The following is a 23,768-nucleotide window of genomic DNA, read 5'->3' on the forward strand; positions in this document are numbered from 1 at the left end:
TATATCGGTAAAAGAAATAAAAACTCTAAATAACTTAGCTTCTCTGGGAATATTTTCAATATGTCATTAAGTAGTTAACACCTTCAAGCAAGATATTTACAGTACACATGGGTAATATTCAAACATATTGAATGACAATTTTAACAATAAATAAATAAATAAATAAATTATATATATATATATATATATATATATATATATATATATATATATATATATATATATATATATATATATATATATATATATATATATATATATATATATATATATATATATATATATATATATATATATATATATATATATATATATATATATATATATATATATATATATATATATATATATATATATGATGACACTATATTCCGGGATAACATCCGTTCGCTCGTTGAACTCCGACTGGAATCCTGCATCCGACTGGAATCCTGCCGACGTTTCGCCAAAATCTCACTTGGCATCTTCAATGCTCGCGCTCCGAAAACACTTCGAACACAGGATTCCAGTCGGATGCAGGATTCCAGTCGGAGTTCAACGAGCGAACGGATGATATCCCGGAAAATAGTGTCATCACATTTTTCCATCCGTGAATCAATACGTGAGAATATATATATATATATATATATATATATATATATATATATATATATATATATATATATATATATATATATATATATATATATATATATATATATATATATATATATATATATATATATATTTATTTATTTATTTATTTATTTATTTATTTATTGTTGAAGTTGTCAATAATAATTAATACTCATTCAATATGTTTGAATATTACCCATGTGTTCGCCCGAAATTTCAAACTTTTAAAATTCAGGTGTGTTTTAGAAGACGATATAACAAAAATTATAATTGCAATGTTTAAGGGTGAATCATACTAAGATTCCAGCTGTTTATAGTATATTAAATATATTAAATAATGTCGCCAAAATATACTATAATTATCATTTTTTCCACTCGTAGAAGTGCTGGATATATTGCATCTTCATTTTCAAAACACTGAAAACGCAACTGTTTCTGTCATAATCTTGCCGATGGAGTAAAACACAAAGACCTCTTGTTGTCCTGTTGTTTTTCAATATTGTAATATATTGTATTGCAATATTTCAATCATATGGGAAATGGGTATCAACTATTATAAATATTTTAAATAAAATTTCTCATAAAATTCAAGAATGCGATTACGCCCCTTGGCGGCCGTTGTACAAACTAATAAATGATTTCCAGCATTTTCTCTTGCCCGCTTTAGTCGTAAGTTTTTTCCCCAAGCCTTTTGCAATTACTTCGCGAGATTATACCTTCAAATGAACTTGAGTAACACAACTCTATATATTTTTTGATGTATTGGCAACGGTACGGATTACAAAAGGTCACTGGCAGTAAATCTGGAGAGCAGGGAAACTTTCACAAAAAGCGGCTGAAGCGTAATATCTACATCATGTACCGTTTTGCTGAAATTTATTGTGCTCTTTGTCCATGAACTGCTGCCGCTGTGCAAAAGATGCTGATGCACGGTGAGGCACGTACGTTAAATCAGATTCTGAAACGCAAGACAAAATATTCGAACACCTGAGGAATTTTAACCAGCATTGTTGTACAACGATATTTCGTAAATCCATATTCCTTTGCAAAATCGACAAGATACTTTTGTGAATTTTTGAGTTGTTGGTTGATCTTTTTTTTTCTGGGAGTGTTTTAAAATAATGTTGGTACATATTTTGTTAAACACATAAATCTAAAAGAAAATCATAGAGGATTGATTTTTGTTATTTGGGAGACACTCGCAATCTGTTTATAGTCAAACTTTTACTTATTTATTTAAACTTAAGTACCAAAGTCCCAAAGATTCCGCGTTTTTTCAACTTTTTTTAGCTTTCTTTGCATTCTAATAATAAACTACAAAATATGTGAGACAAACAATGAATTGGACAATTCAGTGGCATTCGGCGTCTGATAAGGAATTTTTCAACATTTCTAGTTATTATTTAATAAATAGTCTATTATACTCAAAGTTTGAAATCTAAAATTTTACAGAATTACTGTTATTTAGAATGCCCAGCGATAATGTACTAAATAAATTATATTATATGCTATAGGCATTTCAATAGAATTTCCATTTGATAAATGGCAAAGTATCGAATTTTATTGTTAAAGGACCTCTCACTTTTTTTATACAAAATGGCTTTTGGTCAATTTTTAAATAAAATCGATCTAAAAAAAGTTTTCATGAACCGAATTCTATCCTGTGTCAAATTTTTACTTCTTGTATGTCCTTTTAAAGGTGGCTCTGATATTTTTTATATTATGAGGTTTGATAGTCTCAGAACTGTGGTTCCAAAATTAAAAACTGCAGAGGTGTTAAAGTTTCGAATTAATATTATATTTTTTTTATTTAACTTCAGAAGTTTCTGAGGATTTTGGATAAAATTAATTGAATTTGAATTTTTTTTATAAAAAATTAGTTTCACATTTACAATAAGCAAAATTATCCCATGAGAATTTTGCTAAAAAAGTAATTAAAAAAAATAAATTAAAATTCCTCGTTGTCCAACTCTGATTACTCGAAAACTGACTTAGGCAGATGAAGGCATTTGTTCAAAAAACAAAAAATAAAAAAAAAAGATGTCCGAAAGCCATGTTGCATAAGAAAATTTAGGAATGTTTTGATAAAACAGCTTATGACGCTAGATTTGGCTGGTTTATTAAACACTCCCTGCGCTCTTGCCAAACTCGTGACTAAAATGGCTTTTAACAAACTTGTTACATAATATATTAACATACAAAGCTGTTTTGTTGTGTTGTTTGTTGTTGTATCATCGAAAGATTTCGTTTGAAATCTATTCGACTTAAATCTATAGCAAATTAGATAATTTCCATTACTATATTAGTCAAGAATATTTTTTGTGGAACATTTGGTGAATATTAATCGTGCGTGTTATGGAATTTTTTCACGCTTAAAATACTGCGAGACGCAGTTCTCAATATTTTAATTTACATATTCATAGTTATACCATCTGTTGTGATAATCTGTGTAAATAATTCGTCTTTGATAATAACCAGCGCAGCATGTCAAGGAAATTTCTTCGAAACATTGACAAAAACAATGTCCTTTCCAATGTTATCTGCTGGATATTGATTCATTCGAACATGTTGTCGCCAAAGAGGTTTGCACTCTTCTGTAACGACCGCGTTTCTTTGATGACGTTGGATCTTTTCGGCGTCATCGAGCAATTCGTCACGATGAAAATTTTTCAAATAACGGAAATCTAGAAATATTCACAGCGTAAAACGCAAAGATGAGGTGATCATTTAGAGCAGAACGGCTATACGATCTTTTAATTCGGTTTGAAGTTGCGTTTAGTTTTTTTTTGTTGAAGCATTTTGTCGGTAAACTAAATCAAACGCTCAACGCAATGTAAATATTTATCCGGCTGATGTATGTATTATCCTCAAGTGGCCGTGTTTGATATACCACTACTGACAAGTGCCTCTAGTGATGTCGACTTAAGAATGGGGGACATTTATCATTTAACTTTAGCCGGTGCTGTTATTAACCTGGTCATCCGATATGGCTGCTTGCAATCATTTATATTTCTACCATTTCTAGACCTACGCACCTATCACTTATCATAAATCACTGTCATTTTGTGGACTTAAATTAAGACGCTTTTAGCTAACTACGAATTGTTAAAAGCAAACAAAAATTACTTATTTGCTTTTCGCCGTACTTAGTGATCCATTATAAATAGATAAATGGTTCAACTTTATTTTAAATTTTATAAAAAGAGCTTCACACAAAAGTTGTAGGGTTTAATGACGTTCAAATAATATCAAAGTCATATTTTTTAAATTGAAAACGATATTATACTGATAGTTATTTTTTACATTAAGGCCAAAATTAACCAAAAATGAAATCATTACTGGGTGGGCAATGCATCTTAAGGTGCCACGCCAGGTCCACGTCTTTTGTTTAATTGTGACAATTCTGACATTCAGGGTAGTGAAATTTAAAAAAATAAAAAAATATGTTTTTAATGTCTGTAATATTTTCATGAAATTTGGCACACATGTACTGTGTATAAAGAGAGGCATTATTTAGTGTACGGCATTTTTATTAAATATACCAATATCGTTAATATGACAACCTGCATTGTCGAAAACGAAGTACGGAAATTTAAATAAATAAAATAAATTTAAATAAGAATTGTTTATTATTTATCTTGTTAGTATGTTATGTTGTTTCATTAAGGCTGTAAAAGTAAAAAGAACAATCTCATCATATTCTCGTATATTTATTTTTCCTGAAAGACACTGCTTGGTAACTAAAAACTGAATATTTTGTTTTAGATAAATATTTTCTTTTCACAAAAAGAAGTTCTAGAGTTAACCAATGCAGTGACTATCTAATTAACCAAAATATTATCTATTCGTGGCACATCACTGATTTCCTTTTAAAAAAATGACGTTTGCATTCATTTATGAGCAGATTTGATCTCTTAATTTATTTTTAGTAGGTCGCGCGGTTAACACATAAGAATAAAAACTAATTTCCCTGCATGCTGTCATATTAACGATATTGTTCTGATCATGCAGAAAAGAGATTTATATTTTTTTCAGCAAAAAAAAAACAAATACAATTTGTATAGAAATGATTGGAGAGTGTAAGGGGAATTTTAATTTTAAGAGAATTCAGTGGTTTACCATCAATGTCTGCCACCACTAGTCTATTAAAAAAAAAGTATTTTATTTTTTAAAACTTTAGCACCCTGCAACTCAAAAGTTCAAAAGTGAAGACAGACGTTTAGGACATTTGATCATTTGAAGTTTTCTTTTTCAAATAGACCCAAAAATCACCCCCTTAATTACTGTGATCCAATTGGAAAACACCCTGTATAAAAAAATCAAAAATGCAAATAGGGCCAGCGAATGTATTACATATATAAAAATATATGGATAATACAGTTTACAGTTGATATCCTCTTTTTAATGTGTCTAAAGATTGAATTATTCAGGATGCACATCATTAATATTATTTACTTCCCTCTTAATTAGTTCTTTAACGCAATCTGTATCGGCATGCCGCCCAAAATAAATTTTGTTTATAAATTCCCATAGAAAAGAATATCTGGAAAAATAAAATCTGGGTCGGTCATAATATTGTGCCGTATAGCCCAACCCATGTTGCTTATGTGTTATTAAAATATTCGGTCCTATTTTAATTACTTCCAAATATTTTTCCGGATTTTTACCGACGACGAGTGTAAGTGGATCATTGCAACATGTCTACAATATGTTAACGTCTCAGTCTTATTTTCCTCAATCAAATATCGAACATTGATAAATTTAATAGTTTGAAATATATTTTTTAAAGTTCTCCAATTTTTTTCAAAACTCGATAGTTTTTTTTTAGTTAGTTTTTTTCTTTAAAATGTTTTATAAATATTTATATTTTTATCATTTTTATATACAATAACTATATTTCTTATTTTTCGGCAAGTGAAAATATTTTTAGCTGTATAACTTGTTATATATTTTTGAAATCCGCGTAAAAGGAAATTTCTTTTATTTAGTGTCTAATTTTAAGAATATAATTTTGATATGCAACGCTTGTTTGGCACCCTTTATATATAAATAAGTATGTTATATTAAATATATTCGTTAAATCCTACAACTTTTGTGCTAAATTTTTTTTCTAAACTATGAAATAACAAGGCTAATGAATCGCCCGTTACATTACTTCGGAAATTCGAGCAACAGCGCACTTTGAAGCGAATAAATTTCTGCCTAATTAGCTACCGATAAAATTGACTAAAGTGTTCGTTGGTATTGTTAATTACAGTTTGCGAAGCCATTTAAAAACAATAAATCGAATTTAGCGCCAGAACGGGGCTCTGATTTGATTTACAATTCGTGTGCAATATTAAGGTATCTGAATTACGTAAACAACTTGAACCGAGTGAAAACGACCTGAATTCTATCCACGTATTATGCAGGTGCCACTAAACATTTTCTCATCGTCGTGTTGTCTCTTAATTTAGCGAATCGGTTCTATTTTTGTTTATAGCCTTTTTTGAAGAAGTATCCGCGAAGATCGCGTGCTAAAAATTAACAAATCGCATTCGAGATCAAAATTTAATAACATACACATAGTTTCAAAAAAATAACACTAAACAAAATTTATTTCTGATCGAAATTGTTTTGTAAATATTAAAATCGTTTTAAATTGAATGCGGATTCAGTAACATTCAGTATTTTGAATAGCGAACAAGGTTAGCGAAAAATATCTCGACAGACAATAATTATGTAGACAATTATGCCAAGTTGAGAGTTTTCGTCCTAAAGGTTCCAACTTTCCCTTTTTAAATGAAAATTATGCGTTTTTGTTCAATTTGTAAAATTGTCTCCATCTTAGAAACTACACTTAAATATATTCTTTTAATTTAAAAGAGAAAAAACTGTATACTTGGCAACATTGCTCACGTTAAATATCAATATTTTCTTACGGGATGTTTGTAATGTAACAAAATATTTGTGAACGATGTTGTAAAATGAATAATAAAAACATATAGGAAAACCTGACTATGGAAGAAAAATATTTTAAACTAAATAGAGAAATTTGGATTTTGGCAATTTTCATTTCATAGTCCTAGTCTGATTCTGTCTTTTATAGAAAATTTCTTTTTATAAAGAACGATCCCACGCGTAGAAAAGAAATAAAGAGAGTTTAAAGGTACGAATTATTTACAAATTTTTCAGGAACTGGACCAATTTTTTCTATTTTGGCCAAAAAGGAGGAAAACGTAGCAGTCAGTTTTTTCACGACAAAAAAACTGGATGTTTACCCTCCAATAAATTAAAGTGAAAAACCCATTGTTCTTAAAAAATAATATAACGTTTTAAAATACATACCAGCAGGTCCTCTAGCTTAAATCGAGACCCAGTTTGTATATAAAAGGAACACAAAAATTAGGTAGTATCTTTGACGTAACAACCAAATAATTAAAATTCTTAAGAAACGAATAATGTTCGATCAGTTTTATATATTGTTAATGTCTCAATGGGTGACATAAAGATTAACGAACAAGCATATTTTTAATACTGCGTATCTTGGACATACGGAGCTTTTAAATTTTTCTTTTTTTTTTTTTGGATAGCGGATACTCAGTCTAGCGTTAGCGTATATTTTTTCAAACATTGTCCTAGATGGCCAATTAAAAATTACATAAGCCGCTGCGACCGTAGAGAAGCTAAAAATGTTTTTAAAATATTATTACATTCTTATTAAATGGCCAAAATTTAAAATTTTCCAAGTAAAGTGATGTTCCTTATCACTAATGATTTTGTAAAAAGCATTGCAGTAGTCTCTGGAAGTTTCTTTGAAATATATATATATATATATATATATATATATATATATATATATATATATATATATATATATATATATATATATATATATATATATATATATATATATATACAAAACTTTATTGCATTGTAAAATTGTAACATTTTGGGATCTTTGTCACTAAATAATAATCTTAAATATTGGAACGTTTTTACATCTAAAAGTAATGAAGTTAATAATTATAAGGCGATAATTTCCAAAATTTTGTAATCTCCCTGTGCATATATGAAAATTTCACTCTATGCAATTTTTTAAGTCATACATTGTTCAGACAGACACAGACACAGAGTTTTTTTTAAACCTAGGTGCTGAGATTAAAATAATAATAATAATTTGATAGATTATTCGCCATGTTGCATTTGATAATTGAAATAAAGAATGTGTAAAATTAAATTGTTTAAATTAAAATGAAATTTAAAATTTAAATAAATTAAAAAATTAATTAAACTTAATACAGGATTTAAGGGCGAGCATTATAAAATATAAAATTATATGAACAATTCGTGTTACTTCAATACAATACAAGTGACAAAAATGGGATCTGGATAACGTGATCGCTGAGATCGTAGAGTTTTTAATTATTATATGAGGAGGTGAGGACATTTCGTCGAGTGATAAACAACGTGATATTTTATAATTTTTTGTTCTTAATTCTTGATGGTCGTCGAATATGTAATGCAATTGGGAACATTACCAACTGGTAAGACTTAATAATAGTTCATTTTAAATAAACACTTTCCTTTTACTTACTTATTAACTAATGTAGTATGAGATACTGCTATTCGCAGAAATGCTCACAAAAATTATTATTTACAGCTTCGGCTATTTCGAATGAAATATTGAAATTTATTGTAAGAGAAGCATATATATTAAGAGCTAATTGAAATTGAAATTAACTCAAAACTTGAACAAACCGCCGGTTTTAAATGCAAAAAAATTGCGTGCCGATCGCAAGCAACTTGAAAGGTTTAGGAACCAATGTGTCAGTGTACGCTTTACGCTAAAAAGCCGTTTAAAATTAACTATGAAGTAACAAATTAGCCATTTCCTCGCATTCTTGTTCAATTAAAATATTTTCTTTTATTATAATTGTGAAGATTTATATTGCTAGAAGATTTGCCCGTAAACGTATACATTTCGTTGGTAACGTTAATCAAGAATGTTTGAAATATTAGTTCTGGTTAGAAATGAATCTGGAGATACGCTTCAGATCCGATTCGCATCGACCTGTTTACCGTAGCACGTTCGGGTTCGTTTCGTCATCGGCTGTTGGTGTCTCCAGTTCCTTTTGAAAATATTTTCGTTTTCCGCGAATAATAATTAATTTTTTGAGTTGATCAATAACTTTAAATTTTAAACGTTCCATTTTATATACCGTGAACGCTAAGTTGCAGTCGTTTGAATTTAAAAGTTATTAAATGTATTTTTTTAATGTCCCATTCGAAAATTAATATTTCAGAAAATACAGAGTGGTGAAAGTTAACATGAAATATTCCTGACAGTAGTATGGAAATTCCTAAGTTGTCGACATGAAGAATGATTGATTTATGTTATTTTAGAATCAGAATTAGCATTTAATTTCGTTTGAAGTTCGAACGCACGAAAAAATAAAAATCGAGTGACCTCTAACTTTATAGTCCGTTCGGGTTCGTTTCGCCATTATCCGGTTCTATATGACAACATTTTCATTTTCCTTGAATAACAGTGAATTTTTTTAGTTGATCCCTTTTGAAGAAGTTGCAATACGTATCAATAACACAATTTATCCAAGTTATTAACAAAAAATATGATAAAAAATTGTTACAATTAAATTTATATTGAAGTAAATTTGTACATCGCGTTGCCAAGACTACGAACTACAGAACAAAATTGGATAAAGTAAACAATATTGAGGCCACATTTTAAAATTTAGTCTGCTGTGTTAAATATGTCTGCTCCTAATTGTTAATATATTTTATTTACTTCAAAATATTGCAAGTGTTATCATACAAGCAACCATCCAACTGCAAAGCTTCAATTGGATAACACCTTTTATGCGGATAAGAGATATATGGATTGACGTATATAATAAATCACACTGTACATAATAGACAGCGTTAGACATAGCGTGACCGTAGCTTAGCAATTTGTTTTATTTATACGTTCATTATTAGTTTCCGTTGTTGCTGATTTTCTAAATTAGTTTACATTGTTAACCAGCACCGCCCTGCTTTATAAGATTTTATTAGCACACAATAGACTCGGAGATCAATAGCTTTCAGTTGTTAGGTAAAGGTAATGCTTACCGCGGTGGTCCGAATACGTTAAACATTCTATTTCTAAAGCAACTTCCTATTCCAAACCAGAACAAAATAAATATATACGAAAGCACCTACTCCATTATAGAAAAAAAATGTCCAAATTGATGAACAAGCGCTTATCATATTTTTGACTGTGTGCTATGTTTCTCCACGGTAAATAAACACTCGATAGTGTCAACAGAAACAATAGAAATATTTATTATCGAGATATCATCTCGGCTACGGCCGCTGAGAGTCGTAAGAGGTTTCGGATGTGTAAATTCTGCTGGGAATATTATTAAGCTGTTTAGATAGTTGCGAACTATTTATTACAAGATATAATATTTTCCTTTTTTTTTATTTGACCAGGGTACAAACGACATTAGAAATGAAAACCGTTGCTGCAAAAGTTTTTTCGACGAAATTGATTGAGGCCACAAGTTTGAAGCTAAAACTTTACTTTAAATTAGTTTCAACTTTGCCAGAGACATGATTTGAACTGTTAATGTATAAATTTATATCCACAGGTTAGTTACGTAATCAAAGTGTCATAAAATAAATCAATAGTCAAAAAATGAATTACTTTTACGTATTACTAGTAATATTTTGTGGAAAACGCAAGTTGTTTTCCTATTTAGGATCACATCTTTAATAAGTGATACGAATGGAAGAAATGAACTTAATATGCAATCGATATGAATCAACTTTGTATGAGCTTGAGCTTTATATGCATAAAGCTTTTACGATCCTATCGTTAAAATTTGTATAGATCGGTAGATATTTATTATTAAAAAAAGATTCTTCAAATCGGATTCCCATTTTGACTTTGTCAGCAAAAGAACAAAAAATACAAAATAACTTTCCAAAACTTTACAAAACAAACAGTACAAAAATATGTATCTACTGTGATCTCAAATTGGGTTGAAGGCAAATTTTGCTGTGTTAGGGTTATACGATTTCATGTTAGTCATATTTAGTTTTGATTGGATTTAAAATAAAAAAAAATAACAAAAATATTGAAATTGAATTTATTTGTTTTTTTTTGGTTTTATAAGTAAGAATATAACCTGTAAGTATTTAAATATAAGCTAGAGATAAAGACAAACTCTTGAGTTTGTCGTTTTTTAATAATCTTATTACGAATAATATCATACTAAACCTTACGAATACCTACTACCAAATAATTAACTTAACCAAGTTAAAACATTTTTATATAAATGCTTACGACCACAGCAATAAGAAACGAACTGTAGCGTAAACTTGACCAAGGCCTTTTGACAATACTGGGACACCTTCGAATCGAAACGGGACATGCACTTTTTCGTTGCTAGATTTATGTGAAGCTGCCCGCCCTATTGTAATCTCGATATTTACCGTGGATATATTGTAATTTCCACCGTATAATAAGTACGTCGGCAGTGAAATATGAACATTCGATAATATTATTGCAGAGCGATACAGGCCTAATCTTTGTCGTTACGAGTTTCGTCGTGGTAGTTTCATTTAATTTATGACTTCCCAACATAAGTAATTAGTCAAAAAAAAACATTTTTCAGGATTTGGGTCAAAATATCACTTCAGGAATATTTAAATTTAGTGAATATCTAATATCCAACATGCAATTTACATGAAAACATAACTTATTTTTTGTGAATCAAACAAACTTACTTTACATGCGGCTAACATATTACCGATATAATTTTAGAAGAATTCCCGTAAGCTGATATTTCTAGTTAACATATTTTAGCAATTTCACGATTAGAGCTGATTAAATGTCAATCGCAACTTACCATCAGAAATGTGCTTAATTAAAGATTGATTTATATCGCATATTATGGGCATATTTAATTATAAAAAAGTTATTCGTCTTCGCGCGTTCAAGTTTTTCATCAAAATAATTTACATTCGTGTTAAGGGGTTCAAGGCTAGTTTGTTTATCCGCGAGCTTAAACGATTTCCTCAAAACCGGGTTATATTGTAGCGCTCGAATTAAAAATTAAAATTAGAATTATGAATTATATTTTACATTTGTAATATTTGCTCCTTAATTTTCGCGGTGGCCAAAAAAAAAGTGTTTAATCAAGGTTTAATTCCTCCGAGCGTACGAAGTTCGAAAATTAAAATCAAGTTACCTTTGAAAGTGGAAAAATATAATCCGCAGCCACCACGTATCGGGTATCCTTGGACACTCTAAAACAGTTAAAGCACGCGACTCAAGATATTCGCGAAGTGGTACCTGAAAGCCCGCAGAAGGTGCCGCTCGTACGCCGGTGCTTTACTTGGCCCGCTCTATCTATTGTTAGGTACTTAAGTAGACTGACTCTCTCGGGTTATCGTTTTCAGCGGTTCGCGTTTCAACTTTGGTGCCCGGACGCCTCCTTTCTTCTGTTTTCGGTTAGTTTGTCACCGCCTACCGTCAAAAAATGGTACCGTTTTTGTAGGCGGTGGAGGGAAAAGGAAACAAAACGAGATTAGGTGGTTTTTGGAAGACGGCGTCGTCACCATGTGGGTCATAATGGATACGCACGTTTGGTGCACGTTTCATATAGTTTTACAATACCCTGGAATACGCAAAAAGCATTGTTTATTTAAATGTTTTTAAATTATTTTATATCGCTTTCCCTGGTTTCTTATTCATATTACGTTTTATTCGACTTATGTTTTAGGAGAGGGTGGGGAAGGCGGACCACTTAAGATTTTTATTTTTATTTTTTGGTTTTTAACCATAAAGTCGATTTATTTTTTACTAACCAAAACTATTTTTCTATAGATTAAAAAATTATTGGTATTTATAGGATTTTCGAAAGCGCTGGCTTTAGGCTAAATAGCCGTATGGGTGGCCGTCGTGCCCCACTCTCCCCTATTTATAATGTTATATATAATAACTATAATTATTTATTAAAAAGTATTTAATAAAAAAAACGTTACGGATTAGTAACTATTTTTCTATCGATTAAAATATTTGTTGGTATTTATAAGATTTTCGAAAGCTCTGGCTTGAGGCTAATTCCATATAATTATTCAAAAAATAAAACTTTCAATAAATCAATTATGATTCGGTTATAATAACATGGAATACCTTTTTTTGAGAATTTTTAAGCGGTCCGTCTTATCCCTGGTTTTTCAAATAACTTATACCCATAAATTTATAATTATTAGAAGGGAAAACGAAAAATAAATTTGGTTTATTTTTGAGGTATGCTTCCTGGCCCCACCCTCCCCTAGTACCTATTTGTTTGAGATCCAGCTCATTTTTTTTTTGTTTCGATTGCTACCCCCTCTTTGTTGACAGAGTAATTTATTAGGTGACAAGATAATGCAATACGAGGTTTTCATTATGCGGATTCAAGGTGGCGAATTTATACTCGTATAAGTATCTCAATCTCACGCCGTGTTGAATAACATCCCTTGCCAGTCACAGCTTTTCCTCTAGATTTCGAATATTTTAATTTTAAATGATTCAATGTTACTTTTTTTCGCAAATAGTCATCTCTATCAATATTAACTTGGATAAGACATAATTCGTGAAAATATTGTCTATTGTTGTTTTACTTTTGTGTTGTACCCTTGTTGAATCAAAAATCAAAAATCGTTTTATTTAATCCAAAGCACATCAAGAGATTCGCATCCTTAGAGGCATTTCTATAGTTATTGTCACGAAAGTTCATCTTAAAGTCTCCACAAAAGAATGATTTATAATTCAAGAAAGCATGTAATTGATAAAAATATTCAAATCACAGTTAGGTGATCGGTAAATTACGGCAATGCGATATACTCCTTGGTTGTTGCAAATGACTAAACCATATTCAAAAAATATCCTGAAAAAAATTTGTATCTCTATAACAAAGGAGAACAAGGGAGATAGATGGCTACTCTTACTGCTGTCTCCGTAATGGTAAGAGTTACCACATCGGTAAGACTTCTTGTTTTTTGAGATCCATTCGGCACACGCTTACGCTGTTGCCAAAGCACTTGTAATTCCTGAAAAGCGCCGAAATGGATTTGATCAATTATTAGGAAAATTGTTAATTGTTTATCCTAATTTTTTTTAAAGTTGCCGCTACAGCAAAAAAAAAAACAGGTTCGCACTTGGTAAGGAAAAACTAAGATATTTTTGTGTCAGAACGACATGTTTGAATTGTTTAAAAGCATCATTTTGAAAAACAAAATATGAAGCGGCACACTTTGCAATTTAAAATGTGGCTCAAATATTGACAGTTTTTGAAATTTTAAAAGAAATTTTTCAATTCTGTAAACGAATCTTGAATGGACGTCAAAAAGGGCAACTAGCGAACAAAAACACAAACTAATGCGTAATATCAATCTAAGCTAACTTAAAAAATTTGAAGAACAAAGAAGCAGTTGTAAAGGCTATTTCTTGTCACACGTCATAAACTAGATTATACCATTCGATAAACTTATAGCAAAATTAGCCATAAATTTTAATAGCTTTTAGTAAGAGAATTATATTTACCAATTCTTATCCACTTTTTGGCAAAAAAAGTAGAAATAATTTATATATTATTTGAAAAAACTCTTGCTGTAATGAAATTATAAAAAGAAATTGTAAAATTTTAGTACAAAACTTATAAAACTGTCAAATGACTGATTTTAGGCAAATATTTGGAATGTTTATTTAAATAAAGTTGTTTAAAAGAACTCAAAACCGTACCTAGGAAGATGTAAATAACTGCGGAAAACGCGAAACATTTATTATAAGAAAAGGCATTAGACGTAACTAAAACCGTCTAATACATGTCCTCAGTTGACCATAAAAATGTCTTTGTGTCTTTCGCAAGGCGGCATTATGTAGATGGAAATTATTACTTCTCCGAACATGCGGCGAATTGGTCCATAGACTTGCAACGCGTAAAATGCCATATGCGTACGTAGGTAACTTTACCGCAGATTGCGGTGAGCCTATTACGTGAATATGTAAATGCAAAGCTCGGTTACAATTTCGCTAATTAAAATAAAATTTAGGGCGTACATTCTTTTAATGAAACTTTCAAATATATGGAAGCATTTACCACCTAAAGAAAATCTTGTAGACCTGCAAAACTGGGGACGATCTATTAACACAAATAAATCTAAATATGTAATTACCAAACCTTATTACTTTTAAACGGAGAAGCGTTGAATAGAGTGAAAAAGTTTAAATATCTCTCCTGCTGGATTATTCAAGATTCATATGAAATAAGGTGGTATAGAGCGAGCAAGAAATATCTTTCAGAAGTTCAGGTCGTTGCTTTCAAATAATACAATAAATATCCAAAAAAGAGAAAAATTTGTAAAATGTTACATTCTTATGTATGTTCAATAAGATCGAATCATTTGGAATGCAGGAGAATCCTTAAAAAATCCTGAACCACAAGAACCAGAAATGAAGAAGTTGTTCGAAGAATGGGACATGACAGACTACTTCTGAGTATCGTCAGGCACCGAAAACTTGAATACCTGTGCCAGAGGACCTCGATATGACTTTCTTCTACTGATCCTTAAAGGAAAAAATAGAAGAAAAAAGTGGATTATGCGTAAGAGACTTTCCTGGCTAAGAAACCTGAGGCAATGGACAGGCCTTAATGCATGTGTATGTAACTGTCAGAGTTTAACAAGTTATACTTTTTTAAATTAGCTGCAGTTCCATTTCAAAAATTGAACTAAGGTGGCTTTTACTTGATGAACATCCATTTATCAAAATAAATAAGAAATAAAAGTTCAGATTTTCACGAAATTCTATATTTTCACATGACATAATATATAATTTCGTGAAAATCTGAACTTTTAGTTCTTATTTATTTTGAGTTCCATTTTACGTTACAGGTGATCTTAAATTTACCACCATACGCATTCAAGACACTCGACGAAAAAGGCTAATGGTGATGATGATGAAAAAGTCCAAAGTTTTAAATTAGATTTACAAACGCGAATCAATAATGGAGTTCGTTTATTTTACTACTTGGTAAAGTTTGTTGAACTGGTGTGTCGTTGGTGGTTTACTAAATTTCGTACTATATCAGACGAAACCACTTGAGTAGAGTTACTGTTTCACTCAATGATTATAGCTGTCTGTTGATGGTATAGATTAGTTCATCTGCTTGCCGTTTAGTCAAGTGTCTTATCTTTTTTAACAAATGTAAACGTTTAAAAATACTTTAGAACACTTTTATTTTATGTTTTTGGAGCATATAATGTGAGTAGTACCGACTCAATCATATTTGCGCTATCGATGACGCTGATGCGTATGCAATATAATAATATAAATACAAAATGATATCAAACTATTGTTGTGTTGTGTTAATATAGATCAAAGACAGAAGTTCACAAGTCTTAAATCGTGAATTTCACTACAAACAGCAGCTAACCAAAACCTCCTCGACCACATTTCAATAATTTGGCTTAAAAGCTTTATAGCTCCTAGAGGTATGGAGGCCCTACCGATGCCGATAATACAGGAATTTTTAAACACGCGTATGCGCGGGATCTTAAATCTCGTTTTTTAAAAAATGACTTTGCGGGATTCAACAACCAACATGGCCGCTGACAGATAATTAGTTTGGATGCGGCATTTTTACGGCAATATTTGCTCAAAATATACCTGAATCTCGTTAAATTGGGTTTAAGATTTGGAGAAAATAAGTTTAAGTGTATGAAAATCGCTGTTTAGAAAGAAAACGGTGCAAAGTACAGAGACGTGTGAGTTATTTTGACACAAAGGTAAAGTACTTGAATTTGACAAGGGAGAGATGGATCTATGGTCCGGGTCTTTGCTGTTAATTTTTATTTTCATTTTATTACTTGTACATTCATATAGAGATTATCTTAATGCGTTCCAAATACTTTTGAGAGAAGGGCACTTTTGAGATATGTAATAAATGTTTAATCAAAAAAATGAGAGACATTTTAATGTGGAAATTTTTAATATCCAATAATGAATTAAAACAAGAAATTGATGTACTGTCCATTGGAACGCGACCTGATGCATATTACATATATTTTATCTGTCTATCTATCTATTGCATCTCAATCAGATAAAATAGACACGTGTAGCTTAATGCGTTCACTGAACAAGTTGGTAGGATTACACTCTAAAAGAATAATTCAGTTGTAATGACTTAACAAAAGTTTAACGTATGGTTTTAGATGACTACGCGTTTTTGAAATGATTCAGCAGATATTTCCGATTGCGCAAAAAGAAGATATGTATTGCGACGACCGCCTTAGCAAAAATCCGCTATACAGATTATCCTTCGAAAACATATGAACCCGAATACTAAAAATATTTCCAGATACAATACAATTTTCCGCATTTATTTATTTCAGTAAAGTGAAGAAATAATAATAACAGTAATAATAATAAATAATAATTAACGCATTTATTTCACTAACAAAAGTAATACTTTTTATTAAAGTGAGTTTTCCGAAAGGGTTGGGATGCAAATTGAAAATTCCTCGACGTATTAAACCACAAAGCTTCTTCGACAATACTTTGACTAACACTATATCAACTGCCTCTGACGTCTAGTTTGTGATGAGCAGTTTTTTTCGATAAGAAACTAATAGTTATTTGTTGTTGTGATATTCCCTTCGAATTAAGTAGCAACAATTTATAATTACAAACTTTTCGCATATTTTTCGAAAAACCAGCATTTTACTCAATAAAATGTGGATCGTGTAGCAGCAAGAGAGAGTTATAGAAAAATATTCGTTATGTATTTTTGACACTAGCATTAAATGTTAATAATATTGGCGTCTTAGTATAAAATGTAAATAAAGATGTCTATTGCTTTGGTTAGTTTTAATTTAATTTTATAAAATAAAATAAATAAATGTGAAAGTTTTTGAATTCAATATCTTCCAAGACTTGTGTTGAAAAAGGCAAGGAAACAAGGCCATTTACATATTATATTCTACCAACACTAAATTCAATAGACAAACGTTGCAAATGACCGAAGCCGCCAAAAACTTGGGCGGCTTCTTGATACGTCACTTAGGTTTAGCCAGCACCTGTCAAATATTAACAAAAAATCATATACTACGCTACTGCCTTGCAATCGTCTACAAAAAATTCAAAATAACTGTTGCCGTTTTGTTTGTAAGGTTAGAAAACACCAGGAAGAAAGCAAATGAATTATCTTGAAGCTATTGAAGACATGCACTCCATCATCCTTAAGGAAACAATTAACATGAAGTCTTTAATAAATTCCATAGATTTTTTCTTCTGCTTCAACTGTCACGTTTCTTCATTGCATCAAAAAATATTTTATTGAACATAAAAAAATAACATCAAATTTCAATCCTCTTTGGGAGAAGTACTATTTATTCATTTCGATGTAAATTTTATATAGAAAAAAACAATAATAATGATAGACCAAGGCGTGTATTTCCCTATTTTTTCGTTTTTTTTTTCAGCTAAGTTAATGCTGAGTAGCTTTTAGTATTTTGGTATTTTTGGTTGTTTCCTTTCCATGTTTAATTTTTCATTTATTATTATTTTTTGCAAGACTTATAAAGAGTCCTAACTCCAGTTTACCATAATTGAGATCAAATGTATTACATGAAATAGGAAATTGGAATACTTTGCGACTTATATTTAAATATCGATTGAATAACGGAAATTGTGCAGCTTGAAGCAACAAAAAAGGTTATGTATTCGAATCCCCAGTGTTTGCGAAGTATATTTATGCGATGCGTATACCCAGCGCGAAACTTTGGTCAATTAACTTGGTAGGTTGCGCCCATAAGCGAGACACATTTTAACTTATTCAATATATTAAATTAATTACCGGTATAAATTTAACATCTGTCCGCCTTTTGCAAAAATTTTCGCGATTTATGCAACACGTATTGACATTTTTTCTTTGTTTATCGATATATTATTGTGATGGTGATATATCGATTTGTTTTTAATTACAGCCGAGCATAGAAATTTAAACGTTGGCTTCGCGTGTATGTACGTGAAATTTTTTAAAACCGATAGTGCCCATTTTACCGTTACGAATTGGCTATCGGATAATGACTGCGAGTTTTCAAAAAATGTTCTGATAGATTTTAGATAAAATCTCCTATATAATTAATAATTGCTCCAAGCAACGTTCAAATTTATGCATTATATATTTACATATACTATCTATTAGCAGACGATTTAAAAAAAAAAAATCTTATTTCGCTCATTTGATTACACTTCCTCCATCAAAAGTTACGTTTTTCTAACCGAAAAGCTTGTTCTGTCATGAATAGTATGGCCCTTGGGTTCGCTTGCTTGTTTCACATATTTACTTAGAAGAGAGCTGACTGACACCGCGTTTCAAAAGTAAGATGGTTTAAGGCTTGTTTTTTCTTATTCATGATTATTTTTTCAAATATCTTTGGCTTGGAAAAAAATTAAAAGAGGCACTTCGCTTACTTTTTAAATTTTATTCCACTATTATGTATTATGTATGGTGCTATTAAAATTTTAGTAAAAACGTGTAAGCGCCCTCTGGTGTCTAGTGTTAAATGCACGCTATTGTTTTTTTTTAAAACACTCTATTCAACTAAACCTCTGGCTCGTTTGAATCCGAAAACTCCATTAACATTTTGATAAAAATACATCTAAACCTTCCCCTACCACTTTATTTTGATATATAAGAGAAAATCCTAAATTTTCTGAATATTATATCATTATCCCTAATAAGCGAAATTTTGAAAAAAACCGTTTTTCTTTATTCGTAATAGAAGTTGCGCCTTCTAGTGGCCGTTCGAGTAACCTAATTTTTTCCACAGTCAAGCGCAGGACATCCGGTGACATCAATGGCTTTATTTTTTAATTTCATTTGTAAAAAAATTATCTACTCATGCTATTTTTATCATACTACCTACTCATACTCATACAAGTTTTATCGAAATATTAATTTTAAATTAATATTATAGAAACAACGAATAACGTCTGTACACATTATATCCAGTTACAATCCTCTCTGCTGTGACCTAGAGAGATTCATCCGTAATTACAAAATTTCAGTTCGCCTTGAATTGGGGTTGATGGTAATTTCTAATATTATTGAACTGAGGTGGCTTTCACTTGACCAAAATCCATTTATCAAAATAAATAAGAAGTTTAGATTTTCACGAAATTATATATTATGCAATGACAATTGTTTCAACAACACCATGTCTTTATCAAAACCCTCGAACTGATGAACTGACAGGGGTCGTGTCGACTATTTGACGCCCCAAGCTGAATATGAATGTGAACATTTTTTGATGTTCACTTCAAAAGTGATTGTATTATCATCATGCTCAAGCTTCTATGTATTTAATACATATACGAGGGTCACTTGAAAAGATTTCGACCTGAAGATGGCGGCACTAGTTACTGAAAGCTAGCGATGATAGTTTCGCGCGTGGTTTTTAGTTGGGAGTTGTTTGAGTGAGTCGGGAAAATGACAAAAAATTGAGAATAGATCTGTTATAAAATATTTGTTTTGAAAGGCAATACGCCTGCGCAAATGAAAGTTAAGGTAGAACTCTATGTATCGGGACTCTCCATCGCCATTTACTACAGTGAAATTTTGGGCAGCTGAAATTAAAGGGCTTAGGAGATGATGACGGTTCGGGAAGTCCAAAAACTATAACTGCCGACAACAGTATTGCTAAAGTTTATCAAAACTACATTAAACCACTGCCGAATTAGAGTGAGTGACACATTTTAAATGAAGATTTTGGCATGAGAAAGCTACCCTCGCATTGTTAGCACAGTTTAGGCGCAATAAATCCGAGTTTTGGTTAGTTTGGTAGCCGATTATTTACTGTAGATAAAACTTGGATACACCATTATAAGCCCGAATCAAAGATAAACTCAAAAGAATGGGCTGCGAAGGGGGAATGGACACCGAAAAATTTGTTTTTTTTTTGAGATAGCAATGGAGATACCTTAATTGGTTACCTTAGCTGAGGACAGAAATTGCGGAAAAACGGCCACATTTGCAGAAAAAAATCCGATTTGGCCATAGGCATACCGCAGCTCACCAGATCTGGCCCCAATCGACTTCTGTTTGTTCCTTTATCTGAAAAATGCGTTCGGTGGACAAAGATATTCGTCAAATAAAGCCGCAAAACCCTGGGTAGTATTTGGACAGGTTAGAGCATCGTTGATAGGATTCTATAGAGTTACCAAGAGACTACGTAGAAAAATAAAAAAATGAGAAAAAATGTATTATTGTTTTGAAGTGACACTCTTATAGTCAGGAGTGACCATTCATGGCTTAGTAGAGCTGCTAATTTAATCGGTGGATTTTTAAATAAGTCCATAAGCTATTTGCCATTGTTTCTTTTGTAAAATTAAATAATTAAGTACCTCGTATGATGTCGGTGGTGGTGGTTAGGTGGTCGACTATGCCGATAGTCCGGGAGCCCTGAACCTTTTTTCAAAATGATAAGCAACAAGCTAATTCTTTGGAAATCGTTTCATTTCATCAAGACGCCCAACCTTTTCCTCTACGAAGATTGTTGTAGCAGGTAGCTAACTATACGCGCAGGTATAAAATCATGTCAATTTAGTCACCATACCAAAATGATCAGCAACAGTTTAGTTTTTAGTTAAATCTATAGATATTGAAATATATAATTTGAAATTAAATTTGGCCCACAAACAAATAGGTTTGGTATAGAGTGGCCACCCCCTCAAAGTTGTATCTATTATTTATTTATAAAAAGTGATGAGCAACATGCTAAATTTTTTACTGTACTGTGATCATGGAGTGTTTTCTTTGTAATATACTCCGTGATAAACCTAATTTTCTTGAAAAAAGAGAGACGATAAAAAAATATGCTGAATTGCCTGACCATTGGGATGACGATGTAATAGGCTACCACTCTTGTTGTTACAAGGAGTTCAGAGCAAAAGCTAAATATTTATGTTATGAAAGGTAAGTTTATGCTTTATTTTTTAAGTAAATGAAAAATGAAAATGTTGAATTTTTTTTATTTTCGTTTAGTCGTTTAAGTGAAAAGAAAAAAAATAGTAAAAAATGAATGATTGTTTCATGAATAACTTGTATTATAATGAATGGGTGTACCGCATTATTTGTAATCGATTAAAGTCAACAAAATAAAATTTTGATTTATTTACCCTCTCCCCTTTCACTTCACCCATATAATCACATACTTACTTTTTCAAAAGTTTATCGATCAAATACTGTCATGGTACTGATATGAGTTAAAAACAATTAAAAAAAAAATCCGGCGTGACAAAAAATATGAAAAAAAATAAATGTTGATTTATTACATTATAAATAATAATGAAACAACTTAATTAAACTCATTTGTAAAAAACAGCATCATAGATAATGGCTGTATATTTTAAGAACAAAAAAAAGTTAAACGCTCAACTAAATTTATAGGTTAGACCGTAATTCAGAGGTTAAGCAGGAATAATGTTCAAGAGTGGAACTTGCAACCTATTTTTTGGCGGACTAGCGAAATGTACCTATTTTTATGTAGGACATTAATTGATTTAGATAGAAAATGTCATAAAGTTTCATTTAATTTTCGTGTCCTACAGTTGCTGATGAATTACGTATTATCGTGAGGTCAACAACTTTAAAGTTTATTTGTAGGACAATGTGATCATTTGTTAATAAAAATTATTAGCAAGCTACAGTAAAAAATTTAGCATGTTGCTCATCACTTTTTATAAATAAATAATAGATACAACTTTGAGGGGGTGGCCCCCCTATACCAAAAAATTATATATTTCAATATCTATAGATTTTACTAAAAAGTAAACTGTTGCTGATCATTTGGTATTGTAGCTACCTGCTACAACAATTTTCGTAGAGGAAAAGGTTGGGCGTCTTGAAGAAATAAAACGATTTCCAAAGAATTAGCTTGTTGCTTATCATTTTGAAAAAAGATCCAGGGCTCCCGGACTACGACGTCCGTGATACGTTATAATGAACGTTGAAAATAAAACGTCAGTTTTAATTCAGACACAGACGCGAGCATCGACACACACTGTATAGTAGCTGGAAAAACTTTAACCTCCGAGTTGGTTATTAGCCAAACGCTTTACCGTGTGAGATATTTCCGTGAACGATGCTGCTCATACGAAAAAATGTTAACGAGGCAAACTCCATTATTTTTAATAAAAATTAATTACCGGGGAAACACGGATTCTTTTCGTTAGCATATTGTAGTGGTCAGTGAGGTTAACTGGCCGGACCTGACAAAGATTTATAATTTGGTACCGGTGTGCGATGCTGGGAAACGCAATACGACACCGGCCGTTAAAATTCTGATTAATTAAAAATGCGCGTTGTGGTGGCCGACGTCAGCAAGATTCGTATTTTTTTTTACGAGACGTAAGTTTACGATTTCGACGATCGTATAAAAATAAAACGGACGAAAAGGCGACCGTTCGAAGAAGTGGTAAAAAATTCTCGTCCGTGATCTTTAGATAGAACCCTAACTTTCATTAATAGCCGAGTCAATTGACAGTCTACACGGGCGTTTAAGTGTTTCGGCTCGTAGACCGTCATCTTTATTATAACGACACGGAAACCGCTTACCTACAACTCCGTTCATAATCCCAATTTTTATCTATCTAAAGGATCGTTAAACTTTATTTCGTCACAATTCGGTAACCGCGTTTAGCGGTAAAAGTTTCAAATTCACGCGTATTTTTATATAAAATGCAAATTTTTTTGTACATGTAGGTTGAAACGGAATTTCTTTCATCCGCCTCGCCAAGGATTATTAATATGTTACGTATCGATTGTAAAGCCCCAGTTAACTTTAGAGAAGGAAAAATGTTAAATTTTTATTGTTTATTTCTAAAGATCGATAAAACAAGGAAATATCGTGTTTCCAGTGCGAGGAAGACAATGAGCCTAATATTGTGGCGTCTATATTTAATAACTTTTTTATAGATGCTCCTAAAAATATTGTTAGTTCTATTGAATTGGATAACAAAAGTATTGGTCTGAGTTTTATTGGGGATGTTAATCATCGGAGTTTTTACATATTCAAAATAAATAAGAACTAAAAGTTCAGATTTTCAGGAAATT

The 23,768-nt window shown here is 31.1% G+C and overlaps 1 protein-coding gene across 2 annotated transcripts in view; it reads right to left on the minus strand.

Moving 5' to 3' along the window:
• LOC132696488 (zinc finger protein 19-like) overlaps window positions 1-12,031 on the minus strand; it is a 46,361-nt gene extending 34,330 nt beyond the window's left edge. The window contains exon 1 of one of the 2 annotated variants that reach the window (XM_060661332.1): window positions 11,853-12,031. The gene's annotated coding sequence lies outside the window, so the exon portion shown is untranslated. The remainder of the gene's footprint in view (window positions 1-11,852) is intronic. The other variant, XM_060661333.1, reaches the window with a different exon arrangement.
• Between the last annotated feature and the right edge of the window lie 11,737 nt (window positions 12,032-23,768).

Source organism: Cylas formicarius, unplaced genomic scaffold (genome assembly GCF_029955315.1).
Source record: "Cylas formicarius isolate icCylForm1 unplaced genomic scaffold, icCylForm1.1 PGA_scaffold_1__22_contigs__length_36826433, whole genome shotgun sequence".
Classification (NCBI taxonomy): domain Eukaryota; kingdom Metazoa; phylum Arthropoda; class Insecta; order Coleoptera; family Brentidae; genus Cylas; species Cylas formicarius.